This window comes from Pleurodeles waltl, chromosome 11 (assembly GCF_031143425.1).
Source record: "Pleurodeles waltl isolate 20211129_DDA chromosome 11, aPleWal1.hap1.20221129, whole genome shotgun sequence".
In the NCBI taxonomy this organism is placed as follows: Eukaryota; Metazoa; Chordata; class Amphibia; order Caudata; family Salamandridae; genus Pleurodeles; species Pleurodeles waltl.
Genome location: NC_090450.1, coordinates 801662762 through 801668964, shown reverse-complemented (window position 1 = coordinate 801668964; position 6203 = coordinate 801662762).

Below are 6203 nucleotides of genomic sequence, written 5' to 3'. Positions count from 1 at the left end.
AATCCTTTGTTCATTGCAGACTTAGCTTTATTAAAACTGGAATTTTGCCGTGTTGAAAAATGATGGAGTTTAAAATATGACTCATCAAATATTTTTTTATTTGAACAAGCACTATGTAAACATAAATGGATCATACGTTTAGATAAACAACACTTTGATTCCTCACGAATTATAAACTCATCAAATCTAGCAAGTGAATTATATTCTGTGATCAAAAATTAAGCTTTGCCAGTGCTTATTCATGGCGCTCTAAATGTCTCTTAAGATTTGTGTGAAAACTATCCTCCTTCTTCACTACTAAAATCGATAATATTAGAACCAAAATCAAAGTATTCATTACTCCACTGGCTCATCATCATCATTAGCTCATTATGCAAAGCACCACCAAGGATCATAAATCTGTCCTTTTAATCCAGTAACTGGGAACGGAAGTCATTCATCTTATTTCCACTTCCAGACCCATATGCTCATCTATTGATATTGGTTCTGCCATATTAATAAAGCTTGTGGCGCCTGAAGTGATTCGAGCCCTAATCTTACCTTTTTAATTGTTCATTCAATGGAAAGTTCCTGACTCTTGGAAGCTAACTGTCGGAAGACCTTTTGCTGAAAAAAACCCTCTTTACTGCAAGACTATCCTGGTAAATATTGTCCTATTTCTATACTGTCTAATCTAGCAAAAGTTATTGAAAAACTATCATTTAATCAATTTCAGTACTTCTTTGATTCAGATTTGCTAACTCTATTGCATGCTGGCTTTAGACCAGGTGACAGCACTGAGCGCGTGTTGACCATAAGCCTTTAAACAACATGAACATAAAAACATGATCACATTGTATAAAAACATTCACTTGAGTGCCATACAATGACAAAATAAAAATAATCCCTCACATGATACCTATTTAAAACCTACCTACCCTACAGTATCACAAGAATTTATGTGCCTCCACCCTGCGCTTACAAGGTTAAAACTAACTCTTCTTATTAAAATGCATAAAAACCAGACTTCATATACATATATAAAACTTTTTTACAGCGATCATAAATCTCCGTACGGCATATGCTACGTCCAGGAATCGCATATCGGTTAAAAGTACTACAGCTTGTGCCCTATTCCTGATGCCATATTTTAAAAATAATTGGGTGCTAAATGTTTATCCAGAGGTGTAGGACGTTTAGAGAATCCAAAAAAATGTGCAAATTATCAAATTTTGTCCTCAAATCACATGTACATTTACCAGCGGAATCGATCATTGCCAATCTGTAGTGCTTAAGCACAATACTGGGAGTAGCGTTCTCCGCTGCGCGTGCCGCGGTCAGCTGAATCAGCTGTTTAATGTGCCGCGCGCGCAGCGGAGACACTGACACGTGCCCGTGTTGTCGTTTCTCGGTGTTCCTCGTGGATAATTACGCAGCGAGGAACACCGGAGATTTGAGGGCAACGGTCAGACGGCAGTGTTGGTGAGCTTTGACATCGGAGGGCCAACTGCTGTGCGCTGGGGTGATTTTAAGGTTCGTTTGTTGTGAACATTATCTAAATAAACAGCTGAGAATTCATTTACCTCTCCTCGCGTTGTTTCAAGCTCACTTCATTTGGCGACGAGCTGTGAAACTGTATCACCCCAGGCAGACGTTGCGCAGCCCACTCGTGCTGGTACTATTCATCTGCTGATTGCTGATCTCCGGGACTGATCGTGTAGCAGTGAGTTTTTTTTGTGTTTTTCCTCCCATGATCCTTCATTCAGGAGGTGATGGTGCAGGCAGGCCCATTTTTCATGGGAAGTGTGGCGGACATCTTTGAACATCAGTGATTTGCAATCTTAATAGTGTTTTTATCAAGCAGTTGTTGCACTGGACCTTTCAATTCTGCATTGAATTTTTTTTTTTATGGGTCTGCGTTGCCTCTCTCTCCAGTCATGCAGTCAGTCAACCCTCCACCACCTTTTTTGGAAACACCTGGTGAGCCAATTATACCATGGAGGCAATGGTATGATGCGTTTGAAACATATATGGGTGCTATTGGAGCGTCAAGGTTCAGACCGGAAAGGAAAAAATGCCTGTTACTCCATTCGTTAGGTTTTGAGGGGAGATCGGTATATAAACATTTACCAGATGTTCAAGCGGATGAAGGCGAGGAACTCGATGAATTTGATGAAGCTCATAAGAAATTGGCCGACAGATTCGATGCACCACCAAGTTTAGTTATTTCAAGACATAAGTTTTTTAGGAGAGAGCAAAAAAGTGGAGAAGATGTTAATACCTACATTTCTGCATTGAGGAAATTGGCGTCAGAATGTCGTTTTGACACATTTACGGATCAGTTAATACGTGACCAATTTATTTTTCACTGTTCTGATAAAGCTATAAAGCAAAAATTGTTGTCATTGGGAGATCCGTCTTTGTCGGATTCCATTAGGATTGTTAAAAGCATTGAGACTGCTATTAAATCTGCTAAAGAATTGGAATGTGCTCAAGCTGAACAGGTGAATGTAGTTCAGAGATCTGATGACAGACGCAAGACTACGGGTCTTTCTCACAACAAAGTCGAGGCAAACAAATCTTGTAGCTTTTTCAAGCAATCTAATATTTGTTTTAGATGTGGCTACACTTTACATGTAAAAGGAGGAAAAGCATGTCCAGCAAAGAATGTTCAATGCAGATCGTGTGGCAAAATTGGTCATTTTGCAAGGGTTTGTCAAAGTAACAAAAATAGTTTCACTAAGGTTAATGCGGTCAGTGATGATAATGATGACAGGATGGATGAATTGATGACTGAAATCCAAGATATGATTCTGGCGGTTGGAGACCAGGACATTGTATCTGGTAATCCTGAGCACTGTATTGATCCATATGTTGTTGTTCAAGTTGGAGACAAAAATTTGAAGTTACTGGCTGACTCTGGTGCTAGAATCACTATGATCACTCAGGAGCTATTTGTACAAAACTGGGGCACACGAAGGTTGAATCCACCAGATAGGACTCCTATTTCTTATGAGGGAAGAAGGATTGATTTAGTAGGGTTCTTTGAAGACATCATGGTTTTCAAGGGGCAACGCATTTTTGGGAAGGTTTACGTAGCTGTGAAAGGACTGAACATTTTAGGATGGTTTTACCAAGGGCTGTTTGGAATGGTTTTGCGCCCAGGCACGGGTGAACAGGTGTCAGCTATTAGAGATTCCTCTGATATTGAGAATTTGTTAAATGAGTTTCCGAGGGTTTTTTCAGGTGAGTTAGGGAAGATAAAAGGATTTACACACAAGATTAAGGTGAAGGATAAAGCCATTCCTATTAAACATAAGTTGAGAGGAGTGCCATTTAGTGTCAGAGATGAATTGGAAAAAGAATTAGGAAGTTTACAAAAAAAAGGAATTATTGAACCCGTTGACGCTTCCTTATGGTTATCTCCATTAGTTGTCGCAAAGAAAAAAAATGGGGACTTGAGAGTATGTGTGGATTTGAGGGCACTTAACAAAGAGATCTGGGTAGACGCTCATCCTTTGCCTAAGATTGGTGAGATGCTCTCCTGTATTAAGGGAGCGAAATTATTTTCTAAACTTGATTTGGCTACCGCTTATCACCAAGTTGAATTGACTCAAGATTCTGGGCACTTTACGGCCTTTGTTTCCCCGTGGGGAACATATCAATATTGTCGGATGCCGTTTGGGTTGGCGTCAGCGGCGTCTGTATTTCAGAGGATTATGTCTACTCTCCTCAAAGGAATAGACAACGTGTGTATTTTTCAAGATGATGTTTTGATACATGCGTGTGACCGAGAGGAACATGATGCAATTTTGAAAAAGGTCTTAAGTAAGTTTGATGCTGCTGGTGTTGTCTTGAAAAGGGAAAAATGTCAGTTTTTACAAACGTCAGTAGAGTACCTTGGTCATGTCATCACAGCTGAAGGTGTGTATCCCAGACCAGGTCTGGTGGATGCGATTGTAAGGGCACCAGCTCCTCAGGACAAAGGTGGGGTTAAATCGTTTTTGGGACTTTGCGAGTTCTATTCTAGGTTTATTGAGAATTTTGCAACGCTGGTCAGACCCATTTCTAATTTACTCAAAACTAATTCAGAGTTTGTGTGGAATGATGAGTGTATGGAAGCTTTTGACACGATTAAGCAGAAGCTGTGTAGTGCTAAAGTTTTACAATCTTATGATCACAATTTGAAATGTTATTTGACAGTGGATGCCAGTAAACTCGGTCTGGGTGCTATTTTGACGCAAATGAATGAGAAACAGGAACATACCATTGGATTTGCGTCAAGAGTACTCAGACCTAATGAAGTACATTATTCTGTAATTGAAAAAGAGTTATTGGCATGTTGGTGGGGTATAGAGAAATTTAAATCGTATTTATGGGGAAGACATTTTTTTCTTCAGACAGACCATAAACCTTTAGTTTCTATTCTAAATGGTACCAATGTTAAAAGCAGCACACCAAGAATTGCAAGATTTGCTGCCAGGTTGTTACAATTTGATTTTTCTGTGGTACACATTTCTGGGGGAAAGAACGTGAGAGCTGATTTTCTCTCCAGGTATCTGTGTTCTGAAGACTGTGGAGAGGAAATGGACTGTCAAGATGAAAACTGTTTCATTGCGGTCATCGATTTGGAACGTACTGGGTCGTTCACTGAAACACAATGGAAAGAAGCGGCTGCAAATGATCATGTTCTCTCTAGAATTTTGACTTACATTGAGGAAGGGTGGCCACATGAAAAAAATTTGAATCAGAGTGAACAACCATTTTCAAAAGTGTCTGAAGAACTTTCTATTGAAGATGGGATATTGTTGAGAAATGATAAGATTGTTCCTCCTGATGTTATAAGGTCTAAGATTATGCATAAAGCACATGACGGTCATTTGGGTGCTACTTTTACAAAAAAAAAGGGTGAGAGAATACTACTGGTGGCCGCAAATGGACAGAGACATTGATACATTAGTCAAATCATGTCTTATTTGTACATCTAGTGATAAGACTCTCAAAACGTCAAATCCTCCGCTTAAGCCTATAGAATGTCCGACAGGTCCCTGGGAGAAGTTAGGAATCGATTTGCTGGGACCGTTTAATTCTCTTCCTTCTAAGTTACGGTACGCTTATGTTGTTATTGATTACTTTTCCAAGTGGCCTCATGTGAAGTTTGTGAGTCATGCAGATTCCAAGTCAGTTGTAACGTTTTTGAAGGATGTGTTTTTAGAGGAAGGGTTTCCTAAGGAACTTGTGTCGGACAACGGGGTTCAGTTTGTATCCAGTGAATTTGATAGTTTTTTGAATGAGTGTGCCATCAAACATTTGAAAAGTTCTTTCTATCAACCGCAAACTAATGGTTTGGTTGAACGATTTAATAGAGTGATTGGTGAATGTATTCAATGGGCGTTAGCTAATGGATGTGTAGTTGATGCCGCTGTAAAGAGTATGATTTGGTTTTACCGAACAACACCTCACACCACCACAGGGGTATCTCCGTTTGAGGCACTTAAAGGGAGAAAGCCTGCTACTCTTTTTAGGCCAGCTTGGTTGGCTAAGTTCGTCAAAAATACTACATGTAAGGAACACATGCATTCTAAAATTCGTTCAAAAGTGGAAAGTGCTCAACAGAGACAGAAAATGTATTATGATAAGAAAAAGGGTGTGAAGGATGTCCAGTTCACTGTTGGTGATTGGGTGCGTGTTAAATTGCAGTTTTTTGTTAAGAAAGGTGACTCCAAGTTTTCTGAACCATTGAAGATTGACAAGGTATGTGGTAATGCTGTGCGGGTTGACGGACGTAACTGGTGGAACATGGGCAAAGTTGTAAAAGTAGAATCAAATGGGGTTTTGTTGCCTTCTCAAGATAAAGGTGATCATTATTTGGAAGAGAGGGAATGCTTAAATGTACAAAAATCCAGAGCAGCAAAGGACGTCAGTTCAAACAGGGGAAGTCCATCCATGGATCTTGTTCCTATCAGAAAAAGTGATAGAGTTCACAGGTTACCTATAAGGTATCGTTGAAATGAATTTGTTTAAGTTGAATTTGTTTTTAGACAAATGTTGCAATACTTAGCATGTATTGATATCAAATTTTTGTTTTTTTTCTGTAGGGGTATTTTTGTAAGTTGGTTCTCTGTTTTGTTGTTTTGTTTTTTTTGTTAAAAGAAAAAACTAATTGTAGTGCTTAAGCACAATACTGGGAGGAGCGTTCTCCGCTGCGCGTGCCACGCTCAGCT